A 27,237-nucleotide genomic window follows, 5' to 3' on the forward strand; every position below is an offset into this window, starting at 1 on the left:
TTGTGGACAATTCCTTGATGAAATAAGATTGATTGGTTGAGCAACTTGTGCTTGCCGATTCCCTCTCTACATCATGCCAATCCATGTAATTCCTTACCACATCATCTATTACATCCACAACCTCTTCTTCCGTCTTGTTCATGATTAGCCCTCCGGCTCAGGCATCTAGGCTTGATCTACGTTGAAAGCTCAAACCACTATAGAAGATTTGGATCACTTGATATGTTGGAATTCCGTGGTGAGGGCATTCCCTTTGGTAGTCCTTGTACCTCTCCCATGCTTTATAGAGATTCTCTCTAGGCAATTGCTTAAAACTTTGGATTAAGGCTCTAACCTCCGCCGTCTTCTTTGGTGGGTAGAAACGGGACAAGAAAGCTTTTGTGACATCATCCCTTGTCTTCAAGGAATTGGGCTTCACTTCTTTGTCTAGCCATTCCAAAGATCTTCCTATGAGAGATAAAGGGAACAACTTAAGGCGGATAAACTCTTGAGAAACTCCATTGACATTGATAGTGTTGCAATATTTTTCAAACTCCTTAAGATGGTTCAATGGACTCTCATTCTTAGCCCCACTATATTGTCTCCTCTCGATTAGGGTGATCATTGCCGGCCAAATTTCAAAGTCAATTTCCGGTGTTGTAGGTGGAGCTATGCCGCTCTCATACCTATATGCACCGGGCACTCCAAGTTCCTTCAAGGCAACTCTTGAATTTCCTCCCATGGCTTGGGATCTATACACACAAAACTCAAAGAAAATATTAGTAGCACGGCTACAAGTGTAGCCTAAAGTGTAAAATCTTTTTGTATTTTGCAAATAGAGTGGAATAGACTCAACAACAACATGCACTCAAAGCACCATTCCCCGGCAACGGCGCCATTTTGATGGGAAGGAGAACGGTAGGTCGTTGGGCTACCACCCCACCCAATTAAACAAAATTTGTAACTTAACAAACCCTTATTTAGTGTAGTGGTAAGTCAAGGTCGAACCCAAAGGAATGGAGGTCGAATGCACAATGCCTAAGTCAAGCTATTTCGAAGTCAAGTAAAGGGGGTTTATGAAGGAAACTAGAGCTAGAGCTAAATGATGCAAGAACTTGTATGAAATCAATCTAAAGACACTAGGGCAATGGATCCACATGTAATCGTAATGGAAAATGGTAATTTAGGAGGTCAAACCGACTAAGTCAAGTGATATGAAGGAAGATCATCATGTATCCAAAAGAGCATACCAAGATGGTTCACCTAGAGGTCTAACTAGCGTCAACTACGCTAAACACTACCTAGGGAACGTCACAAAGCACCTCAATCGTGAAATTGCAAGTTACTAATCAATGGTCCGTATCATAGCAAGCTCACAATGCAATCTAGTGCAATAATCAAAGATGGCCAAACTTCAATTAATCACACACATGCACATGAATTATCAACCAAATTTAATCATATCATCAACTCCATCAATTATCCCCAAATTACTCTAATCCATCACTCAAACATGCTTCACCATTTCCCTAGCTAGAAAACTACTCACTAGCCATAGGAATCAAGATCAAAACTACAACAATCATCAATTTCATCGTCAACATAATTGAAATCAAAGATTAAACCAACAATCAATTAAAAATCAATTAAACTACAATTAATCATCAAATAAACTTCAATCAATCAACAATAACATGGAAAACAAATGAAATCAACTAGAATCAAACTTGTATTAAAATCAAGAAGAAAATCCTTACAAAACTTTGATCTAAAGATCAATAACAATGAGGAATTCTTAAGCAATCACCAAAAATCATGAGTTTCTCTCTCTAAAATTCTCCCAAAAACTAACTATCAAATTCAATCTAAAAAACTTCTTCCTAAAAATAGGGAGAAATAACTATATATACAAAGAGGAGGTCGGTATTGACGCCCAAAAATAGACCCTCGTAGGTGCGGGTGCTCGGAGGAGAGAGAATGGTGCGCACGGGACACACCCAGATTGGTGCGTCCGTACGCACCAAATGTGCGGCCGCACCTGACCAATGTGCGGCCGCACACCACCATGGTGCGCCCGCACATTTCTGGGTCTTTCCCCCTTCTTCTCTTTGTCCTAGCTCAAGCGGTGCACACGTCCTAGATGATGATGATGGAGGACAAAGTAGGCAGAAACTTTCTTGAATTTCTTGAAAAGTATAAGCCATGAAGAAGGCATATACAAAGCCTTGAAACTTGCCTCTTGGATCCACCTTTGACTTGAAGCTCCTTGCACCATCTTTAGGCATGAAAACAATGAAAGCTCATAGAGAGGAAGCTCGGGAATTCTTGGACAATCAATTACCACCTACAAATAAATGATAAAAAGCAAGTAAAAGAGAAAAATAACAAGTAAACTAGAAAAAACATGAAATAGAGAAACTAACTACAAAAAGCATAAAATGAAGAAAACAAGAATAAAACTAAGGAAAACTAAAGAAAAGAGAGATAAAATGAAATAGAAATCATCCAAAAAAGGACCAAATGAGTGCCATAAATGTCACTCATCAAATTCCCCCAAGCTAAACTTTTGCTCGTCCTCGAGCAAAACAAGGCATGAAAGATTAAGGATGAAAATTTTATTGAAAACGAAAAAGAAAGACTCAAGATAAGAATATACACTTAAACTCACTGTCGTAGGAATCACGGTTGTTTTTAGCTACAAGAAGCCCTTTAAACCCCAAAGTCGCCTATGAGGACGAGTGAGGTCTCGTAAGGGTATCCTAAGAGTTTGACCCATAACTCTCCACCAAACATCAATGAGGCAAACCATAAAAAGAAAGGAAAATAAAATGAAAGCAAACCTTTGCGAATCGAACTAACATAAAGACTATAATGCAAATGAATGACAATCTTTCTCAAGTAGTTAAGGTATGCACGTTTCAAGATATCCAAGGTTGATTGAAACATAGGGTATGTTAGGCATAGGAACTAGTTATCACAATTCACTTTCATCCCAAACAATCTTACCGCGTTCTTCCCACTAGTTTCAAATCTCCCCTTAGTGAGTGTCCCAATGATTTCTCGAAGGAACCGGAAAAAGAATTATTTTAAGGCTACTCGACAATCTTGACTATGCATCCCCTTTCCTTAGGCAATGACCCATGATGCCCTCCCCCGAATAGTGACTCAACTATCTAGGTCGAAAGGTCTTTCCCCAAGGTTGTAATGTAAGGCATAAAGGGTGAAGGTAGGCTAAAATTTAAAAATTTGGTGATTTTCCTAAAGAGTGAAGCAAAAGGGTGATCAATCCTTAACACCACAATCAAGAAATTACCAAACAAAAACAACACCCCCAAGCTTACTTGAAGCTATACTCACAAAAATATATACAAAAAGCGTACACGCTTCTCCCCCAAGCTAAAATGAAGCATTGTCCTCAATGCTTAGAAGGAGAAAAGAATACATCAAAATATTTTTGAACTATTCACTTTTTCAACTTTTTTTTTTCTTTTTTGTATTGAATTTGCAATGTCCTTGCCTTTTACTTAATTCGGACGGCTTTTCCTATATGCAACTTATTAATCTATGCCTTTTGTGAAGTAGGACGGCTTTTTCACAAATATTTGCCATTATTCACAAAGAAAATGAAATCACAAACTTGCATTCATAGAAACCAAAAGTCCAACTTATCCACCACAAACTCCATCTCAAATGATCATATTGCTTCACAAAAACCAAGAAAATATAGAAAATGAAACAAAAGGTCAAATAACTAAAGATGTGGCTTGAAAAGAAGGGATAAGGCTCAAATGGTTGCAAGAAGGCAAATGTAAACCCAAAAATAAAGAAAATAACAAAATATAACAAAAATGAAAAATACCATCCCGAAAAATGTGCCTTTGTCCTTCCTAGATAGTTCGGTCTTGTGTTTGAGAATCATACATCAAGCTTTTTTAGATTAGGTTTGCATAGTCAAGGATCCACGCCGCTCATACAAGGAATGTTGAAGGCTAGAAAAACAAGTAACCTCACAAGGTTGTGGAAAAAACTCACTAGTGGTGTCAAATCAACTATAGGAAGCAACTACCAACATGCCACAAACAAGTAGAATCCGGCTTCATGATCCTCCTAGTTCAAACCAACTACCCTAGCATACACTATCCTAGAGTCAACCGAACATAGTCTCAAAACCGTTACAACCTAGGAAGAAAATCATGCAAAAGACAAGTCCAATGTACAAGGTTCATTCCATAAGAAAAGAAATGAAAAACAATGCCTCAAAATCACATCAAAAATGAAAAGAAAAATGAAGGAAAGTAAGAGAAAAAGTAAAATAAAAGAAAGTAAAAGAAAAGAAACGGAGACATAGAAAAGGAAATATAGGAGAAATAGCATGCAAAGGACTAGAAAGCAAGTTAAACACATAAAATTCCCAATCGACAAACAAGTGATCGATCGACATCAAAGTCATCGATCCCAAATACATTACGTGTTAACAATCATCCATCCTCGAACCATTCAACTTCTCCTAAACTAATCCTATTCTATGCAACCAAGGAAAATAAAGAGAAAATAAGAAAGGTCTCACCGGGCTTCCAAGCTTAGAAAAAATAAACGAAGCGATTAGAAACCACCTCGTAGCATGCCATATCCATAAGCTCGTCAAGGAACCAAGTGACAAAAAGAAATAAAAGAAACTATGAACAAAGAAAATGGTTAGTAACTTCAAAACAGATAAAAGAAAACAACAAATAAAAAGAAACTAATCCAATCAAAAAGTATATTCAACCAAAGAAAATAAAGGCTAAACTAACCAAAGAATAGAAAGAATAAAAGAAATAAAACTAAGTAAACAATAAAGTCTAAACTAACTAAAGGACTACTCTAAACTACAAGATTTGGATTTAAGGGATTTGGATCAAAGGGTTTTGGATTAAGGGATTTGGATATAAGGGATCATCAACAACAACATGCCAAGCGAAACATCACCACAAACAACAAGCATCCAAGCAAATTGGGCAATCAAGCTAGCTACAACGAAGGTGGCCTAGAGATCAAGAAAATGAGGAAATCAAACAAGAGGAATAAAAATAAACATGCAAACAACTAAGGTATGTACACAACAACAAAATTGGTCACCGAGCAAATTATTAGTTCCCCCAAGCTAGATAAAAATACATCTCAACATCCCAATCAAAACAAAACATGCATCAAAAATATAAGGGATGGAGGCAAAAAGCATGAGAAGTGAAAGGGAACTAATAACTACTACCATCACCACCACCACTCCCACTCGGCCCGGCCCATCGGGGTCCTTGTTGCGCTCGGGGTCATCGAAGGAATGAGGGTAAGGCTCCCATCCTCCGGTGTACCCCTCGGGCCACCCATAATGCCCCTTGAAAAGATCTTGTTGCCAAGGAGCAAGAGGGGTGAAGTTATCGGGCAAAGTGAGTTCGAAGGGGTGGTTGGGATGGACATGGGGGTAGTTAGGATCACCCCTATAGTCACTACCACCCGGAGCCTTGTAATCATAGTTACCGTGCTCGTCCGGATAGTAGCGACGCTCGGTGTCGGGGTTAGAAGGCCCCGACCAATAAGGATGCCCATACGAAGGTAGAGGACCTTGTTGGGGCGGGAAGTACGGATAGTTAACCGGGGGAGTAATGTTCCCACGGTTAACTTCCGCCTCATAAATTTGTTGTTGTTGTGCAAACATACCTTGTTGCATCTCTTGAATACCTCTTAGTTGCTCATAGATGGCCCCAAAGTCTTGATCATACATGCCATCCACGTGGATTTTCAATCCACTCATTTGCTCACTAAGAGCCCTCAAATCCGCATTGGCATAAGCTTGTTGCCCTTGCTCTTGCTCTTGCTCTTGAGGAGCTTGTTGTTGTGGAGAATGTTGTTGTTGTTGTTGTTGTTGTTGATGTTGTTGTTCCTTTTCATCATCTTCTTCCTCATCCTCATCGGAGTCGAAGTTAGGATGCCGAAAGGACTTAGGGACGTGCCAAACATTGTTGGCGATCCGAGCCAAAGAAGTCAAGCCGGGGTTAGGCAAGTAGCACCAATGCTCGTTGCCCCTAAGCCACTCATATCTCCCTTCGCTATAGCCCTTGGAGATGAATTGGATTTGACCCAATTGTTGCATATCGAGGTAGATGGAAGTACTATCCCCGATCTCCTTACAAAATGGGAGATAAGCATCGAGGCGAAGGCGATTCAAGAGCCTAGTTACCATGCCCCCGCATGGGATCTCTCCCGTACTCCTCTTGCGAAGGTCCAAACAATATTGGGCAAAGATATACCCCAAGTTCAACCGGCCCACATACTCCGGGCGGGTAGACAACCATAGGACCTTGAGCTCCAACTTGCTCAACTTCCCCAGTTCTTGTTTGGGGAACAAAACATAGCCCAAAAGACGGTGTACAACCCTAAGACAAGGTTGGTACACCGATGAGATCTTAGCCCTGTTGGTGATAAACTCGTTACCACCTGAGATGTCTTCCCACCATGAGTTTTGATCATACTCCGGGAAGATGTAATGTTCAACGTTTACAATATCCCTGTGGGGATCAAAATCCAAAGCGGCGTTGAACTCTTCCAATGAGTGGTCGAAGATGTGGTTGAACAATTGGAAGCGCACCCTATATACCCCTCATACGGGTACAAGCTCCAAGGTAGCCAAGAACTCCAAAGTAGGCTCCTTGTAGGTGCGGTAGGCATCGGTGATGAAAGAACCCAATCGGAGATTTAGGAGCAACGACCGCACATCATTATCAATTCCCAATTTCACCATATCGGGTTGGAAGTAGTGGCGGGTTTGTTTTAAGGTTCTTTCTTCCTTCAAATTTTGGTAGAAGGTCTTTTGTTTGTCGGTGAAGTTTTTCTTTTTGGGTAGAGAGGTTGGGGGTCGTGCTTGAGTGGAGGAGGGCTTGGAAGTACTAGGCCTAGAAGATGTACTAGGCCTAGAGGAGGTACTTGGGCGAGGAGATTCATCGATGCTAACATCGGTTTTCCGTTTCTTGGTGAGTTTCTTGAGGTATTTAGACATTTTGAGAGGCTTAGAAAGATCACCAATATCCAAAAAGGAGCAAAACCAATGAACCACGAATACCACACCCAAATTCACCACTTACTACCAAAATTGCCAAACTCCAAATTCACACTTCTTTTCAATCAAAACCAATTCCAAACCAATCAACAACACCAATAATCCAAGAAAAACTTCCTTTCAACAATCCAAGAACAACCACAAGACCAGTACCAAGATCACCACATACTACCAATACTCCAAAAATTCAACTCACAATATATCAACCAAAAATGATGAGAATCACTACAAAATCAACAAACAATACAATGTTATGCAAAATCAATCAATAAACATCACCAAATCACAACCAATATCAAGATCAAGCATCAAAAATCACAAAATCAATACTACACTATTCATTCTCATATAAATTATCAATCTATGCAAAATTATGATATAAATGGCAAAATTAAAGCAAGGATTAGCGATTATACCATAAAAGAAGCAAGATTAACCAACTTTGAGCAAGCAATTTGAACCCCTAACAAAAGCCCCAATTTTCGGCCACCAAGAGTAGGAGAGAGAGTGAGTGAAATTTGGGTCAATTTGTGAGGAATTTGTAGTGTAGTAAGGTTTGTGAGTGATTTTGAGTGAAAATGGAGTGATTTTAGTGAGGATTTGAGTGATTTTAGATGGTGAATGAGGAAGAACAAGGTGCGCACAAGAAGGTTTCAATGAGGGGAGCTCGTGAGGAAGATGAGGGAAAAAGGAAATGAAGGGAAAAAGGAGGAAGAAGGAGGGTATATTACCCGTCCAGCAATGTGCGGCCGCACAGAGCTGGTGTGCGCCCGCACACGCAGGCTGTGCGCCCGCACATGCCTCGTGTGCGGCCGCACATCCCTGTGCGTGCCCTTTCCTCCCTTTTTCTCAAAAATTTGATACTTACTGCCTATTTTGGTGCGCACATGAATCATGATGGTGATGAGGAACAACATAGGCAGTAGCTAAAATCATTTTCAAAGCCCTCAAAGTTGAAAATTCATGTGCTCACCACAAAAATTCACTAAGTATCAATTTCCTCCAACTTTCAAAACATGAATTTCCTATCTTACCTCTCTAAAATTCTTACCCTTTTTACCTCAAATTTCGATTAAAATCGAACAAAATGTGATTTGTGCCATGAACACCTTCCATTCATCATGCATACTTGTAGAATTCCAATCCCGCAAAAGGTCATCCTAAAAATCCAATCAAGTAGAAAAGCGAAAGAAAAGACAAAGGTAATAAAAGAAACAAAAACAAGAAAACTCAAAAATCAAAAAGAGGAGTTAGAATCTTCGGGTTGCCTCCCGGGAAGCGCTTGCTTAAGGTCCTAAGATCGACCCTTCCTCCAAATCATGGAGGGTCAAAGAACACCACCTTCTTCAAGGTAGTAGAAAGAGCGAATTCCTCTTCAACTTCTAGCAACTTCTCGTCGTTGCTTAATAAGCTTTCATACAAAGACCTTTCAAATGCAAGCTTTTCTTTCCTCAACTTCTTTCTCTTTCTCTTTTTCTTAGAAGCTCGTGCTCTTTTCTTTGCCTTGTTTTTCTTTGTAAATGGTTCTCCACCATCTAAACTCATAGAAACATCACCTTCATCTTGAGGATAGAGTTCAAACCAATGAGGAATATCAACTTCCTCCTCGTCCATAAGCTTGGGAATCAACACTTTATCTTCACTAACCTTCTTGCAATCACAACTCAAAAGCACATCATCATAATTCTCAAGAAAATCGTTATGTGAAGAATCAATAATGCTTACATCATCAATAGGGCGAGGGGAATTAACACACATAATTCCTTTTACAAGAGACAAAGACTCATGTGTTGGTTTCAAATCAAAACTTTCCTCATTCTTACCAATTCTCAAGGTAATACGACCTCTCTTAACATCTATCAAGGCTCCCGAGGTGGCTAAGAAAGGTCTTCCTAAGATGATAGGGATATGATCATCTTCCGCAATCTCAAGCACAATGAAATCAACGGGAATGGTGAACTCTCCTATCTTAAGAGGAACATCCTCAACTCTCCCCTTAGGAAACTTAATAGACCGATCTGCCAATTGAAGGGTCATATTGGATGGAAGGAGTTCACCTAGCTTAAGTTTCTTAAAAACGGAATAAGGCATGATACTAACACTAGCACCAATATCACAAAGAGAATTTTGAAACAATTTTCCTTTGATTTTGCAAGGTACGGAGAAATTTCCGGGATCCTTCAACTTTTGGGGTAGGTCATTTTGAATAAAGGCACTAAAGCACTCCCCTAGATTCACCGGTGCCACCAAATTGCAATCTCTCTTAACGCTCAAAATTTCCTTAAGAAACTTAGCATAGTTTGGCATTTGTTCTACAACATCGGTAAAGTGAAGAGTAAGATGAAGTTGCTTAAGCATGTCGATGAATTTCCCAAATTGCTCATCCTATTTATGCCTATTGTGCTTTTGGGGGTAAGGAAGTCTAGGTTTGTAAACCTCATCTTGCTTCCGCTCTTTCTCCTTAGGCTTATCATTGGAATCCTCACTCATCTTGCTAGGCTCTTCATTCTTATTCTCTTCACTCGAATCATTCTCCTTTTCACTCTCCTTACTCTTCCTAGGAGCACTCTCTTTAAGGACCTTACCACTCCTAGTGGTCATAGCACACATAGGTTCCCTAGAATCAACTTCTTGTGAGGGTAAAGGAGATGGACTAGCACAATCTTTCAAAGGGTTGGCTAGTTGAACAATTTGGTTCTCAAGAATCTTTCCATGAGTAAATAGGACCTCAAACATTTTATTACAAGACAATGTGAATTCATTCAACATCTTAGATTAATCCATCATGAAATTTTCTAGCCTATTTAATTGGGATTGTTGAGTAAAGAAATCATCACCTTGGCTTTGAGTCTTTGGATTAATTTGGGGTGGGGTATCTCTTTGAACATCATTTTGAAAATTTCCCCTACCTTGATTACTCCAATTACCCTTACCATGATTTTGGCCGGAATTTTGATTATGGTTACCATAACCTTGGTTATGATCCCCATATTCTTGGCCATAGCTTTGATCATTACAACAAAAGTTGTTATGGTTACCACAAAATTCTTGGGTCACACTGTTACCATTACCACTCTTTTGGTTGTAATTATCATAGCTCCCATTATTGTGATAATTCCTATTCCCAACAATCTTTTGAGCATTAAATCTAGGTCCAAAATCATTATTATCATCACAATTCACATGCACATTCTCATATCCATCGTATCTATCACAAGGAACATTGGAGCAATTAGAAGCATCATGATCATTCTTTCCACACATATCACAAACCAAGCATTCTCTAATCATGCAACAAGAAGCAAAAAGAGGGTTAGAGTAGGAAGATGTACCTCTCCCCTTAAATTGGGAGGGAAGACTAGAAGCTTGTGAAGGACTCTCGAGCTTGTTCTTGAGAGAATTCACCTCCTTTCCTAATTCCGAGACCATTGTGGACAATTCCTTGATGACATAAGATTGATTGGTTGAGCAACTTGTGCTTGCCGATTCCCTCTCTACATCATGCCAATCCATGTAATTCCTTACCACATCATCTATTACATCCACAACCTCTTCTTCCGTCTTGTTCATGATTAGCCCTCCGGCTCAGGCATCTAGGCTTGATCTACGTTGAAAGCTCAAACCACTATAGAAGATTTGGATCACTTGATATGTTGGAATTCCGTGGTGAGGGCATTCCCTTTGGTAGTCCTTGTACCTCTCCCATGCTTTATAGAGATTCTCTCTAGGCAATTGCTTAAAACTTTGGATTAAGGCTCTAACCTCCGCCGTCTTCTTTGGTGGGTAGAAACGGGACAAGAAAGCTTTTGTGACATCATCCCATGTCTTCAAGGAATTGGGCTTCACTTCTTTGTCTAGCCATTCAAAAGATCTTCCTATGAGAGAGAAAGGGAACAACTTAAGGCGGATAAACTCTTGAGAAACTCCATTGACATTGATAGTGTTGCAATATTTTTCAAACTCCTTAAGATGGTTCAATGGGCTCTCATTCTTAGCCCCACTATATTGTCTCCTCTCGATTAGGGTGATCATTGCCGGCCAAATTTCAAAGTCAATTTCCGGTGTTGTAGGTGGAGCTATGCCGCTCTCATACCTATATGCACCGGGCACTCCAAGTTCCTTCAAGGCAACTCTTGAATTTCCTCCCATGGCTTGGGATCTATACACACAAAACTCAAAGAAAATATTAGTAGCACGGCTACAAGTGTAGCCTAAAGTGTAAAATCTTTTTGTATTTTGCAAATAGAGTGGAATAGACTCAACAACAACATGCACTCAAAGCACCATTCCCCGGCAACGGCGCCATTTTGATGGGAAGGAGAATGGTAGGTCGTTGGGCTACCACCCCACCCAATCAAACAAAATTTGTAACTTAACAAACCCTTATTTAGTGTAGTGGTAAGTCAAGGTCGAACCCAAAGGAATGGAGGTCGAATGCACAATGCCTAAGTCAAGCTATTTCGAAGTCAAGTAAAGGGGGTTTATGAAGGAAACTAGAGCTAGAGCTAAATGATGCAAGAACTTGTATGAAATCAATCTAAAGACACTAGGGCAATGGATCCACATGTAATCGTAATGGAAAATGGTAATTTAGGAGGTCAAACCGACTAAGTCAAGTGATATGAAGGAAGATCATCATGTATCCAAAAGAGCATACCAAGATGGTTCACCTAGAGGTCTAACTAGCGTCAACTACGCTAAACACTACCTAGGGAACGTCACAAAGCACCTCAATCGTGAAATTGCAAGTTACTAATCAATGGTCCGTATCATAGCAAGCTCACAATGCAATCTAGTGCAATAATCAAAGATGGCCAAACTTCAATTAATCACACACATGCACATGAATTATCAACCAAATTTAATCATATCATCAACTCCATCAATTATCCCCAAATTACTCTAATCCATCACTCAAACATGCTTCACCATTTCCCTAGCTAGAAAACTACTCACTAGCCATAGGAATCAAGATCAAAACTACAACAATCATCAATTTCATCGTCAACATAATTGAAATCAAAGATTAAACCAACAATTAATTAAAAATCAATTAAACTACAATTAATCATCAAATAAACTTCAATCAATCAACAATAACATGGAAAACAAATGAAATCAACTAGAATCAAACTTGTATTAAAATCAAGAAGAAAATCCTTACAAAACTTTGATCTAAAGATCAATAACAATGAGGAATTCTTAAGCAATCACCAAAAATCATGAGTTTCTCTCTCTAAAATTCTCCCAAAAACTAACTATCAAATTCAATCTAAAAAATTTCTTCCTAAAAATAGGGAGAAATAACTATATATACAAAGAGGAGGTCGGTATTGACGCCCAAAAATAGACCCTCGTAGGTGCGGGCGCTCGGAGGAGAGAGAATGGTGCGCATGGGACACACCCAGATTGGTGCGCCCGTACGCACCAGGTGTGCGGCCGCACCCGACCAATGTGCGACCGCACACCACCATGGTGCGCCCGCACATTTCTGGGTCTTTCCCCCTTCTTCTCTTCGTCCTAGCTCAAGCGGTGCACACGTCCTAGATGATGATGATGGAGGACAAAGTAGGCAGAAACTTTCTGGAATTTCTTGAAAAGTATAAGCCATGAAGAAGGCATATACAAAGCCTTGAAACTTGCCTCTTGGATCCACCTTTGACTTGAAGCTTCTTGCACCATCTTAAGGCATGAAAACAATGAAAGCTCATAGAGAGGAAGCTCGGGAATTCTTGGACAATCAATTACCACCTACAAATAAATGATAAAAAGCAAGTAAAAGAGAAAAATAACAAGTAAACTAGAAAAAACATGAAATAGAGAAACTAACTACAAAAAGCATAAAATGAAGAAAACAAGAATAAAACTAAGGAAAACTAAAGAAAAGAGAGATAAAATGAAATAGAAATCATCCAAAGAGGGACCAAATGAGTGCCATAAATGTCACTCATCAAGCTTGACAGTCTCAGAAGGACTAAAGATGCGATTGATGGATGTAGTTACCGCATATTTATATGGGTCACTCGATACAGACATTTATATGAAAGTCCCAGATGGACTAAAATTACCAGAAAACCACAAGCCTAGACATTTACTTTCCATAAAATTAAAAGGTCACTTTATGGATTGAAACAGTCTGGAAGGATGTGGTATAATCGTCTTAATGAATACCTTATGAAAGAAGGGTTCAAGAATAATCAAATCAGTCCTTGTGTTTTCATTAAGAGATCACAATTAGGATTTGCAATTTTTGCGGTTTATGTTGATGACTTGAATATCATTGGAACTCCGAATGAACTTGAAAGAACTGCAAAGTACTTGATGAAAGAATTTGAGATGAAAGACCTTGGATAAACTAAATTTTGTCTTGGATTGCAAATTGAGCACTTAAATGATGGCATTTTTGTCCATCAGTCTAACTACACTGAAGAGTGTTAAAACGTTTTTTCATGGACAAAGTGTAACACCCCAATAATTCTCCCTTTTCCAAACTACTTACTTTAAATAAAATAGTGGAGAACTATTGACATGTTACCGCCACGTGTTAAAACGTTAAGGCTTTATCAAAGTATCGCAGCGGAAAATCAAACTTAAGTCTTTAAAATAACATAGTTTAAAAAGCGAATAAGTCAAAACTTACAAATTGGAACCAAATAAGGCCCTTATTTAAACCAAACCAATATTCAAAATCCCAAAACATAAACGAAATAGAAAAGCACAAATAAGTTCGACACAAAGAACGAATACACTCAATTACACCATCCCTTGACAATGCGATTGTCAAATCCCGAACTTCACATCATCAAGCTAACCTGTGTAATACTGCTCCCCAATAATACAAGTGTAATAATTAGATCATCACAGGGTCATTGAAAGGCGAAGGCCATGACCAAAGAAAACACACATAAAAGCACGCAATCAGCAAAGCTGAGTACATACAAGCTACAACGTACAAAACCTAGCATGCTCAATTAATTAAAGTAAATAAACATACAATGTGAATTCAATAATCAAGACTCCACACTTAAACAATTCAATTGACTCAACATACTTACTAATTAATTCCAAACACTTGACTATATATTTAATTTATTAATTTAATTTGGAGTAAGCAATAGACGAGGTTGTCCAATCCACCAAATCATTTTGGTCCCAAATGACCATTTGAAATAAAAGTTTAGCGCGATGCAAGAATGGGCGCGACTCCATTCTCACAAAGTTAGTCTAGGATCCCATCTAACTTTCATTATAAAATAAAATGTAAATACCAAAAGAGAAGAGGACATGTTGATCAAACAAGCCTCGAAAAGCCATGGGCTACCACCGTGTACCCCAACCCATAATTGTCAATACTCTAGAAGTGCACGCTTTCCAGAGTTTTATTGCTCATCCATGTTTCACTTTACGTGATTACAATTTTAATTAATAGCCGACTCAATCAAGAAGACCATACATAAAAATCATACATCAATTCATTTTTAATCTATTTTTAGGACAATGGTGATCACATCACAAATTGACCTTTAATTCCATTAAACTTCTAAATTATCCAAAATTGTTGAACATAGTCAACTCACCTAGCCATTCGGCTTAATCCACCTTTACTCAACATACTTATAAATCATGATTGAGTAATAAATAAATAAATAATAACCTTGTGGAATAATTAATAAATTCATTCCACTTAAACCATTCAATTCCAACCCTTTAATAATCCAAACATGGTTAATAAACCAATCCAATAAAAATATGTTTGTATCGACATTCCATACAAACAATTAATCCAATATAATTCAACATGTTTGCATCCATAATTCCATACAAACATAATCAATTCACCAAAACATGTCACATAAATATAAGCACATGAATTAAATCAATGTGTAACCAAACAATTTCCATTCAAGTGTTCCCTAATCATGAAACTAAGTTCTTTCCTTTTGGTACTTAAACATGATACTACTTATAACGAAGTAGACATGTACGTACCTCGTATAAACAATCCTTTGTGCCACTTTTAATCACTTAAAATTCTCCTAGGGAATAGTCACTTCTTAGAAAACAACCAACAATTAATATTACTAACCCAAGTAATTTCCAACAATATAATATATATGATGAATAACCTCTTAAAACTTCAATAAAAATATATATTTATGCTTAATTAACTTTAAATATAATTAATTTTATTAATCAAACTCAAGGATAAAATTTTAAGCATAAAAAACTTCGTTAAAAATCAAAAACTGCCCGAAAATCATATTTAAAAGCTGAATTTGGCCATGAGAGAGAGAAATATTCATATAATACAAATAATTTTTTGCGATCGATTTTAAATACTTGTTCCATTTCTTTATTTGGAAAGCTTTAATAATATTTAATTCATTTCTCTCAACTAGTGACCTAATCTAATTATTTTTAAATTTTCTCTACTCCAATTTACCTTCCACTAACCCCACTACCTCTATATTTTATTACTTTATCAAATTTCTCCTAAAACTCCGCGCATAGAGAAATGAAGCAAGTATTTAAAAACAAAGGGAGTAATATCTACTTCCTCTGTTTTCATTTAGATGCAACACACCCTTTAGCGCATTAATTAAGAAATGTGGGGTTTACGTGATATAATAAACTTTAAAATAGGATGAGTGGTTGTTAGGAGTGTTATTTCGTGGGCCATGTACTTTAAATAAGGAAAATAGTATAGTTTTTCTCTAAAGTAACTTTCCTTTTATAGTGTGTTGCAAGTATTGTGACATTTTCTTTTTAGGGAAGTGATGCAAGTAAAAGAAAACGGAGGAAGTATTTATCTTTTAACCAATATAAAACGTAAATCTTTTCATGACACTTGTCATTAAAGTCTCATGTGCCAAAACCACCAAGCAAAAGACACTGAAAATCTTCAACCCAACCCCTAACCCTTAAATTTTAAACAAAAGAAAAAACGTTGAAATCTCTTTCCCCTGCAACTTCAGCATAGGATTTTTTTTCCTCTCTCCTTCTAATCGATTTTAAGGTTTATAGTTTCTCCATAATCAATCAGTTTCTCCAAAAATCATGGCAAATTCTACTATACATTTAATTGAAATTGATCTAAATCGAAATATACAGGACACTATAGAGAACTTTGATATCAACGTAATCAATTTCGATATGAACGATGAAGTTCAAATCGAAAGCTACTACGAAGGTAAGAATTATAAAAATTATTGATCATCTATTTGATTTTGTTCAAATTGTATAAATTTATTGATCATTGTTTGATTTGTCAAATATACAAAACTTCTATCATCATCCCATTTAATTCGGACGTGAACAAGAAGATGAAGTTGTTGAAGATGTAGAACAAGCTAATATTGAAGCTAAGGATGAGAATGATCATCATGTAATACAAGCTCAAGGTTTGCGAATTATGCGATATATATATGCGAATTATGCAACTGGTTTTAGAATTTGATAGTGTGAATTAAGCGATTATGCAATTGCAATTTCATAATATTTAAGAGGATTTATTAATGTGAATTATTCTCCAATATCTACATAATCAATTCATGCAACACTTGTTTGGCTCTAATTTAGGAATTTACCTACTAATATGGCTATGTAAATCAGACGTTTTATAAAATGATAAGTATAATCACTTTAATTATGGTATGATTGATATGTCTATTTTATATAGTATTTTATCGTCGTCCCTTGGTCATAATTGGTAGTGTTTTTGGCTCTTTAGAGCCACTTTTATTACTAATTGGTGTTTTTTAATATTTTCGTAGTTTTGGTTGAGTTTTGTAGGGAATTGCACTTTTGGAGGTTTTTCCTGGGATTTTATGGAGCAACTACGAGCATTGGATGAGCACAACTACCTTTCATAGCCCAAGGCCGGTTAGAGTCATCGAACCGGTGATTAAGGGCTCGATACATGAGATACCGAGGCATTTGGACCGAGTATTCAAGACCTGAAGAGGAAATCCGGATTGGGCCGAAGAATTGGAGCCCAATCGAAGTGCTATGTTAGCCCAAGTAGCCACGCCGGGCAAAGGCTGGTCTCGCCCGAAGGCGCGCCCAACCGAGCGGGGCGGTAGAAGAAATAAGCCTCACGCCTGAGCTCGTGCCCAGCCGGGCGCGAGAGAAGATCCTTGATGAAGAAAAGGCGAGCCCGATCGGGCGGTGATTCGCCCGATCGGGCTTGTTTTTTGGAGAGCTCGTTTCCGGCGATTTTTACTTAGTTTCTAATTAGGATTTTAGGAGCTTAGTATAAATACGTTTTGTTTTGTTTTGATACAATTACTCTTTCCCTTAAACTTTCTCTCTCTACATAGTTTATTTTCTCTCTCTTATTTTCTCTCTCTACAACTTTGCTCTTTGTTTTTAATTCAACCCTTTTATTCAGTTAACTTTGGTAACGATTTCTTCTCCTTTAATTTCCGTAATTTATTCTCTTTCTTTCATCATGACTTGTTTAATTGCTTATATTAGTTTAGATTTAATTATGCGTGAGTAGTTTTCTTTCTAGGATTTGTGGGGATCCATAAATAATATGAAGTTGTAATATATTGTAAATGATTGTCAATGCTAGATTAATTTCATATTGATTGATTTAATGCTATGCAACTAGATTTGCACAGGTCAATTATGTATGAGCTTAGCAATATTAATTCGAGATTTGAGAGATGAGAATTGATATTTGGGCTTAGTTTAAATAGGCGGACTAATTTATAAATGGTTAGGTCGATATTCAAGAGATGAGATTTAATGTCGGTAAATTAACTCCGTGATTGTAATACGTATCGAAAGCCCTTTATGATCTGATTAATTGATGCATTGATGATTGATTATTATGTTTAACCATGGAGTATATTTATTAGTGAACCTATGCCATAGATCTTTTACTCATTGATTTTTCTTTACCCTTAATCTTCGCGGTTTAGTTTCCCTTAATAATATTAATTTGGTTACTTAATAATTTAGATTATTTTCCCTTAATAATTAATTATGAATAGAAAGACTTGTTTCCCTGTGGATTCGACCCTACTTACCTATCTAGATTAGTTGGAGGATTTTGGTAATACTTTTGATTAGGTGATACTGAAAGGAATGGTGTCTTTCGAACAAGTGTATTATTCTGATGTTCAGAATTATTGGAAAGCTAATATATTCAGTAAGGTCAAGTGATAGGAATGCCTGGGTGGAGGCCGCTTCCGATCACTAATATTAATGCATAATTAATATTACAACTTCATCTTGACTGAACCCTTCAGGTCACACCCAAGAAATTAACGATCCGACACGACGAATTAATTTGGAAGGAATTAATGAGTCGCCCGAGTAATAAATATTTAGATGTCGGACATTCAAGCTTAGAGTGTCGAAAGTCGAGTCGTAAATAATACCAGACGAGACAAATTAATTGTAATAAGTCAACAATGACCAAAATACCCCTACCATCGGAACCCTGAGTGCTAAGAGGTTAGCCAAGCTAGCAGCCCGCACAAAGTGCGAGGCTTGCTAGCAAGCTGCGGCCAGCAACCCGCACTTGGTGCGTGGCGTGCTGCAGCTAGCAGCAGCCCTCGGCATCAGCAGCCCGCATGTATGTGCGTGGCCGTGCTGGCCGAGAGAGCTAGCAGTAGCAACCCGCATGTTAGTGCGGGGCTAGCTGGGCCATGAGCAAAGGGGAAGCAAATGAGGGCTTTAAATGGTGAGGGACATGTGGCACAATGAGAAGAAGAGAGTGGGGAGCAAGTTTGGTCCCCCCCTCTCCAAGTGGTCCTCACTTCCCTTCACATGTATTGATGACACTTGTTGATTTTTAAATAGTTTTCTTATTTTATTTTAGCTTTAAAATAAAATGTGAAATTCTCATAGTCCCACATTGATGGGAGAGAATTTCATACTCTCATCATTTCCAATAAATACCCAACTTGGGGTTTTGGGAATGATGCTTGAGTAGGAGTTTAATAGGGCATTGCCATTGCAAAAACCCTCACATAATACTCGGGCTTGGTCGGGCCTCGCTAACCCCAAGGCAACGGACCCTAAAGTCAGTAGTCGTTTTGCGGGTGGATCTCCGTCGGAGGCCATCTTAATTTCGGGGCTAGCTTTCATGTTAGAGCCCTATTGGTTGGGTAAAGCACGCGACAAAGGTATAATTCCCTTTCTATCCTGTGTGTTTATTTGTTATGCAATTGTGATTTTAATTATTGTGAGCGAGATACTTGGCTCGGGTTTTTTCCGCGGTGAGTCTGACTCACCAAACCCCAACAACGGTATCGGAGCCTCGCTCGTTTATTTTTATTATCATGATTTTTCAAGGTTATTTATGGCTTATTTTTCAGGTTTTGAGTTGCGAATTAGATTAGTGGCTCGGTTGTATTATTTTAATCCCGTTTTTTAATGCGAATTTTGGCCCAGAACCCAGATTTTCGCCCAAAAATAGTGGATTTTGGGTGGAAAAGGCATTCTAGAATGGTTTCACCCTTTCGCACCTGTGATTTTTGTCGAATTCTAACCAGAAATGCCTTTTTCGAGGGGTTTTTCGTTTTGACGAAAATTTTTCAAGCCTTTCTTACCTTGAATTTGATGGCATAATATTGTGATTATGTATTGATTTATTTGCATGATTTTTCTGCAATGTTAATCTCTTTAAATCATATTTACTTGGTAGTATTTAGTGCTTAAAAGATTGATTAGTTTACACCTAATTGCAAACTAATTGCATTGTAGTGTGAAATCTTTTTTTTTTTTAGGCTTCTAAAGTGTTAAAGATTCAATCTTTAATTATTTTAAGTGATTGAAACTTTAAAGTTACTAAATTCCATGAATTTTTATGTTGAACTTTGTTGTTTTAATCAATCTTGTGATAGAAATTTTTTTATCTTCATATTGAAAGATATAATTTTTCAAGGATACAAAAGTGTTAGAAGTTGGATTTTTTATTTTGAACAACTAAGTTCATATTTTTCCAACTACGTCTTATTTTGTCAAAATCTCAAGATTAATTAAATAATTAAATTAATAGTGAGAAATTGCCTTATTCATTTCGTAGCACCAAGTTAAACCTATTTAATTAAAAAATGGTTCTTGGAAATTATTTTGGTTATATGCACTTGTATGGATTTTATTTAAGTAGACTTGTTTAAATTTCTAATTTTTGCTCATTAAATTAGTTCTGAAATTAATTTAGAATTAATGAATTGTCACACAATATTTGGGATTAAAATCCCGAGATTATGGCACGCAAATTGAGGCAAAAACCTCACTTGGCTAGCCAGGGTGCTGTGCAGCCCGCATGTGGCTGCCAAGGAGGCTGCCCGTACTTGCGTGCGGGCCATGTGCGTGGCTGCTGCTTGCTCCCAGTAGCATGGCGCGCCAGCCAGCAACAAGCAGCAGCACGGCGCAGCAGCAGCATGGTGTTGTGCGCGTTGTGCGTGGTGCCATGCTTGGCTGGCCGCGGCTGGTGCAAGCATGAGCATATGTGTGCGTGAGCTTGGTGTGGCAGTGTGCGTGTGATCTGTGATGCGAGGATTGCGGCAAGGGTATGCATAGCAAGCAAATATGTACACTGCTTGGTATATAAATAAGGGTAGTATATATAGACATTGCTTGCGAAGCAATATGGTGCAATGAGCTCGCACAACAAGGCCACTATGGCCACGATGGTGTGTGAAAGTTCGCTGATGTGGTCGTGTAACGCTTTGTGACATCGGAACCACTCCCTCGTTCGTTGAGCATCACTCGGTTGTGGGAGATGTGAGCACTCCAAATCGCAGTTCTAGGAACTTGGACAATTTAGACTGCGTATTATTTTGCATATTTTGCCGTTTTATTTTAATTAATCTTGTTTAATTTATTTAAATTTCGGAGGCTAGGCCTCTGTTTTGAGCAACATTGGAAAAATTTTATTTTGGCAAATTTTGGGTTATACCGGCTTAATTAATTAGATTAATTAAGATGGATGCGGAATTTAGTAGGAGCTTTAATTATTAATTACGTCAATTACATAATCAGTTAAAGAACTTTGACTAGTTTTGATTAGACATGTCAATCGGATTAACCACCTAGATTAGTTACTAGTGCGCACGTGTGTTTTATGCATTGTTACTTGTTTATCGTTGTAAAATGCATGGGCCAATCAAAAATAGTGTATTTATGAATGGAGTGTATATTCTCTTACATGATTTTATGAAATGGCAACTAGTGGGACCCGATTAGGATAGAAAATACGGACTACGTGTCGTGATGTATTTCTGTAAATCTAAATACGGTCTACGTACCGTTGAGTATTTTGTACCTTGATAATTAGATTAGTCCTAATCGTAGATACTAGTAGTTGCATAATTTTGGTTATGTCTTGAACACGGAGGTTCTTGGAAGACGAAGCCTTGAAGTTGCAAGAGAAGATCTTTTGAAGACTTGAAGAATTCAAGGGGTCATGCTAGTTGTCAATATGCATCTTATACTTATGCTTTATATATATTTATGCTTGTGCTTATATATGAATGATATGTTAGATGCATGCTTAGGTTTTTTTTAATGTTGCGATGATTAATTAATTTCACTTAAATCAACCAACATAGAAATCCTAGGTCCCTTGTAATATTGAGTAAAACTTGCCTTTCCAAAACAACACTTACCAACCAAAAGAGGCTGATGGTACCATCACTACTCCAAAGAACGTAAGGCACACCGGTTGTGCATGTTGGTTTTGGTTGAATGCAACGATATGAATGATGGAGTCCTAACATGTCGAGGCAAAAGAGATAAATCGTCAAGAGAGCATTAGATGCGACGATTATCTAACCAAGAATGGCTTGGAGCCATTAGCAAGGAGCTCCTTACCTTAGAAGATTGAGTGTTAAGACAAGCCAAAGCATGCTTAACCACTCATTGTTTATTTGGATCTTGGAATCGCCTTATTCTCGCCAAATAGGGACAATTTTATGCATGAATAAGACGTTTAATAAAATTGAAGTTTGCATGAATGCTCTTAAATTTCAAACTTATTGTGTTCTCGATTAATGGTTATACTTTGCACTTATATTTATAGTATTCTTAATCAAATTATTTTGTTTCATGATTGGTGAAGGAAATCTTTGAGGATAGTTCTCAAAGAAAGGAAAAAGCATTTCTAAAATACAATTCTCATAAATGACTTTTATAACAAAGTCCGAAAGCACGGTTGGACATCATGTATTCAAAATACTAGGTAGTTTTGATAAAACACGAAGTATTGAGTTGCAAACTCAAATTGTCAATATTTGACAACCAACGTATCTTTTTGCTTCATACATAAATGAGTAGGACTTATTGATGTAGTAATTCAAGCATAAGTTAAAGGAAAAGATGGAACTCTGTTTTACGGCGCCCTAGGTACTTGATTCCATTCCTTCGAACAAGTATATTATTCTAATAGTGGGTTCAGAATTATTAGAAAGCTAATATATTTAATAAGGTCAAGTGATAGGAATGTCTGGGTGGAGGTCGCTTCCGATCAGTAATGTTAATGCATAATTAATATTACAGCTTAATCTTGACTGAACGCATCGGGTCACACCCAAGCAATTGATGAACCGACACGACGAATTAATTCAGAAAAAATTAATGAGTCGCCCGAGTAATAAATATTTAGACGTCGGAAATTCGAGCTTAGAGCGTCGAAACCGAGCGTCGGAAGTCAAGTCGAATATAATAAAAGACTAGACGGCAAAATCGTAATAAATCCACAGTGACCAAAATACCCCTAGCATCGGAACCCCAAGTGCTAGGGGGTTAGCCACGCTAGCAGCCCGCACCAAGTACGAGGCTTGCTAGCAAGCTACGGTCAGCAGCCCGCACTTGGTGCGTGGCGTGTTGGCGCGCTGCAGCTAGTAGCCCGCACTATGTGCGTAGGCGTGCTGGCCGAGAGAGCTAGCAGCAGCAGCTCGCATGTTACTGCGGGGCTTGCTGAGCCGTGAGCAAAGGGGAAGAAAGTGAGGGCTTTAAATGGTGAGGGACATGTGGCACAAGGAGAGGAAGAGAGTGGGGAGCAAGTTTGGTCCCCCCCCCCCTCTCCAAGTGGTCCTCACTTCCCTTCACATGTATTGATGATACTTGTTGGTTTATCACTAGTTTGCTTATTTATTTTATTTTAGCTTTAAAATAAAATGTGAAATTCTCATAATCCCACATTGATGGGAGAGAATTTCATACTCTCATCATTCCCTATAAATACCCAACTCGGGGTTTTGGGAATGATGCTTGAGTAGGAGTTTAATAAGGCATTGCCATTGCAAAAACCCTTGAACTCACATAATACTCGGGCTTGGTCGGGCCTCGCTAACCCTGAGGCAACGGACCTTAAAGTTGTTAGTCGTTTTACCGGTGGATCTCCGTCGGAGACCGTCGTAATTTCGGGGCTAGCTTTCAAGTAAGAGCCCTATTGGTCGGGCGAAGCACGCGATAAAGGTATAATTCCCTTTCTACCCTTTGTGTTTATTTGTTATGCTTTTGTGATTTTAATTATTGCGAGCGAGATACTTGGCTCGGGTTTTTTCCGCGGTGAGTAGGACTCACCAAATCTCAACAAATACGATTTTAACCTGTCAATAATCACTTTAAATATAACATAATCTTTTTTATAAAATTTCTAGAACATAATAATCTTATAATCTTTTCAATATATTTCCCATACACTTAGCCTTTGCGGCCTAACCTTAGTGTCACTTTCACACACATCACACATATATGACCAAATAGTACTTCCCTTAGGAAACCTTTGTCATGAAATTATAACATAACGTTGAAGTATACCTTGTAATTTTAAGGTCATGATCATCATTGTATCACAAAGTATGAAGTGCTTAGCCTCCGTGCCTAAGTTACCTAAATACTTTTATCTAGAATCAACCATCGAGGTAGCAAAGGATGTTAAAATTTTCACACCCTAAGATACGACATCGACGCATACCTTTGATTAAGATCATATGATGTGGATCCTAGCCCCTTGTCTAGTCAAGTTTTTAGAAAACCCACAACCTTGAAATAAAGATCCAACCTTGAAGGATTTCTTTAAGATTGAATACAAACGAAACGGATATGACCTTGAAAATGACCACTCTTGGAATGAATCCAATGCTTAATCAAATTATCTAGACTACTCCTAGAACTAGATACTTTGATGAACAAATCTTAGACTACTCCTAGAACTAAGAATTGCACGTCCTAATTATCAAAACAACTCCTTGAATTAAAAACTAGCAAAGAAAGTGTTTAAACAAAGCTAAACAATTGTATTAAATTAATCTGATTTTCTATGACTCTAAAGGCCACGAATATTCTTTATTTATAGACTAAAAGTAAGCTAATTCCATCCCTACAAGGATTAGGACAAACCCATAACCTTCCCCCTTCCCAAGTATCCTAACTAGAATAGAAAACCAATCCTAATTGGATTAGGAAACTACTTCTAATTAGAATAGGAAAACTAATCCTAAACAAACTAAAAACTTTCCTGATATACTTAGGAAGTTTATAGAAACTAAATAACATAAATAAACTTAAACCTAAGTGCCTAAACCAAGAAAAACCCTTTCAAGTTAAAGGTAAAAACTTGCAAGCAAAACTCTAAAAAAACTAAGTATAAAAAATCATCCATTTTGTATCGCCGCTAAAACACCATCACACGCGCCTCCCTAAGACTCACAAACCGGTCCATGGTGTAGGTGGGTTCAAGGTGGGTCCGAGGAGGTGGCGCGTAGGCCTCATCTCGGTGCGTGGCCACCGTGATCCTCGCCGAAAGTGAACTGCTGCAAATCTTTTTCCTTGGTGATTAAGCCTCCTTCTTTCTCAATTCATCTATTGAACCTTTTCTTGTTTATTTCCTTATTTGGGCAGCCTATAATGAAGTTATTAAGACTTTCTAAAAGTACATTAGATCCTTCAAAAGAATTCTCCTCTTGATTCACATCATCATTCGACGTGCATCGTAACTTTTCGCGTCTTTCTTTTTTGGGAGAAAGTCGGTGCCCTCCACAAAGATGACGAATTTTTTGTTTTTCTACGTTTTTGAGTCGCATAATTATGAATGCACACACAAGTCATGTACACATTGAGTCATGAGTCCACACTAGATACACACGACTCACACTCAGTAAGTCATCATTAGGTCAAGTTAACACCTAAAGTCATATCAAATCATATGTGTCAAACTCTTTGAGTCAAGTCATATGTGTAAAAACACATTAAGTCTTACATAATTAATGAGCCAAGCAACATTAAGCCTTAGGTCAACCCTAATGACATGAGCAAAGTCCTATAGTCCAGAATATAAATGCAGGTGCACTAAGTTCCCGACGGACAAGTAACAAAGGATTTGAAGCAAAAGGATGCAAATAGCTTAGCAAATCAACTAGAGTCAGCCTAATTGCAGTTGGATTGACGACCGACCTGATGATAATCATGTTGATTGATTGAGCACATCCGGGTTTTGATCAAGCATCTCATTTGGAGTAGTAATTAGTCATGATCGCTAGTTTCCCAAGATGGAAGATCTCTACAGAAATTAACTTGGACTCGGTAAAACAAGGCCGAGGAAGCTATCACTTCCAAAAAGCAAAACTTATATAGATCGACAAACTAGAGATGTAGAGCTTTAATTTGCAAAAGATTTGAGCAGATTTGGTTGAAAGAAAACGACTAAGTCGAAGATTCGAAGTGAAATACGAACCATAACAGTAGCAGCAAAATAAGGAAGGAGAAAGTGCTTTCATTTTGGAAACCCGACTCCAGCGTCAAGCGACAAACATCACGCACAGCGTGATTCCTGTCGCGTGGCGACAAAGTGAAATCGCGGCGACAACAAGAAGCAGGTCGCACTGGCTTAGCGACGCAACACGTGGCCCCCATCCAAGTCTATTCGGACCTCGTACAACAATTTTGGGTTCCTTGGTATGCTAGTTAGCCCCAATAAGCAATTTGACATGATTTAGTAATCGGCTCGATTACAACCGCAGTAAGTGATCGGCCAGATAATGATTGTTTCACTTAGCTTAAAGCGCCTAAGCCTTGGCTCATCGCAAGCACTGAGGTAATGGTTCACAAAGAAAACACAAGCGCCAAGGTACCGACTCATTACAAAATGCGCCGAGGTACTAGCACAGCAAGGAATTACAACGAAGTAACAACAAATAGCAAAAAGAAGCACTAAGGATCAACAAGCGGTGGTCTTCGATAATTTTAATTTCCTCGGAAGATTATCACTATGAAACTAAAGATAGCTACAAGCAGCAATCTTCGACGATGTCCCAAGGTACAGAAGAGATTGTCTATAGCGGCGAGGCACTGCCGTGGCGAGGTACTGCCACAACCTTGAAGATGGCTACAAGCAGTCACCTTCGACGATGTTCCCGAGGTACTGTGGACCATTGTCACAAGTAATTAAAGATGGTTATAAGAAACGGTCTTTGACGATGGCGTTCACGAGGCACTGTGGAGGTCGTCACAACAAAATGCAGCAACAAATCGGTTACTCCAAAGACGTGTACTCGACGGTGCAAGATACGCATTCCTTAACTCTTTTATCTATTTAACTAACGCTAGTTTGTAGGTATCGGCGTTACAAGAATGATTTACGGTCATAAAACGCTTTGAATCATTCTCCGTCCCTATCGCTACTTTGACTTTTATTTTCGAAACTTGCGTTTCTCCGAACTCAGTCAAAGTGGGGGCTTTTGTAGACACCCAAATGAGTCTCCCCAAAACCAAATCCAGTGATGAATACTTTTCACATCATTTGATTATCGAACGAAACGAAAGTGTGAAAAGTCTAGTGATGCGGTTGTTTTTATTAAAAACTCCTTCTTTCTGTTTTCGAAAATCTGCCTTATTTATGAAAATATCCAGTCCAAGGGTACAATAATAGGTTATTTGGATTGGGCTCAAAAAGAGCTTCCCAACAATATATTGTAAGCCCGATTCCGATGAATAATGAAGAAGTTATGACCAAAATACTAAATTGGGGCCGAAATGATTTATATATGCAGCCCAATGATCTTGAGGAGGGTCTTATATTAATTATCATTCCTAAAGTTATTAGGATTGATTATAGTCGTCTAGAATAGTCTAGAAGGTTCTTTTAAATCCTAATGGAATTAGGATTGAGAATAAGTTTTTGAAAGAGATTTATTTGGAAT

At 38.1% G+C, this 27,237-nt stretch overlaps 2 pseudogenes; both read left to right on the top strand.

Annotated features, from left to right (window-relative positions):
- The first annotated feature begins 230 nt into the window (after positions 1–230).
- On the top strand, positions 231–329 carry LOC145599948 (small nucleolar RNA R71; annotated as a pseudogene).
- A 10,401-nt stretch (positions 330–10,730) lies between these two features.
- Positions 10,731–10,829, top strand: LOC145599949 (small nucleolar RNA R71; annotated as a pseudogene).
- Positions 10,830–27,237: the final 16,408 nt, after the last annotated feature.

Source organism: Chenopodium album, chromosome 20, assembly GCF_948465745.1.
Source record: "Chenopodium album chromosome 20, dcCheAlbu1.1, whole genome shotgun sequence".
Taxonomy (NCBI): Eukaryota; Viridiplantae; Streptophyta; class Magnoliopsida; order Caryophyllales; family Amaranthaceae; genus Chenopodium; species Chenopodium album.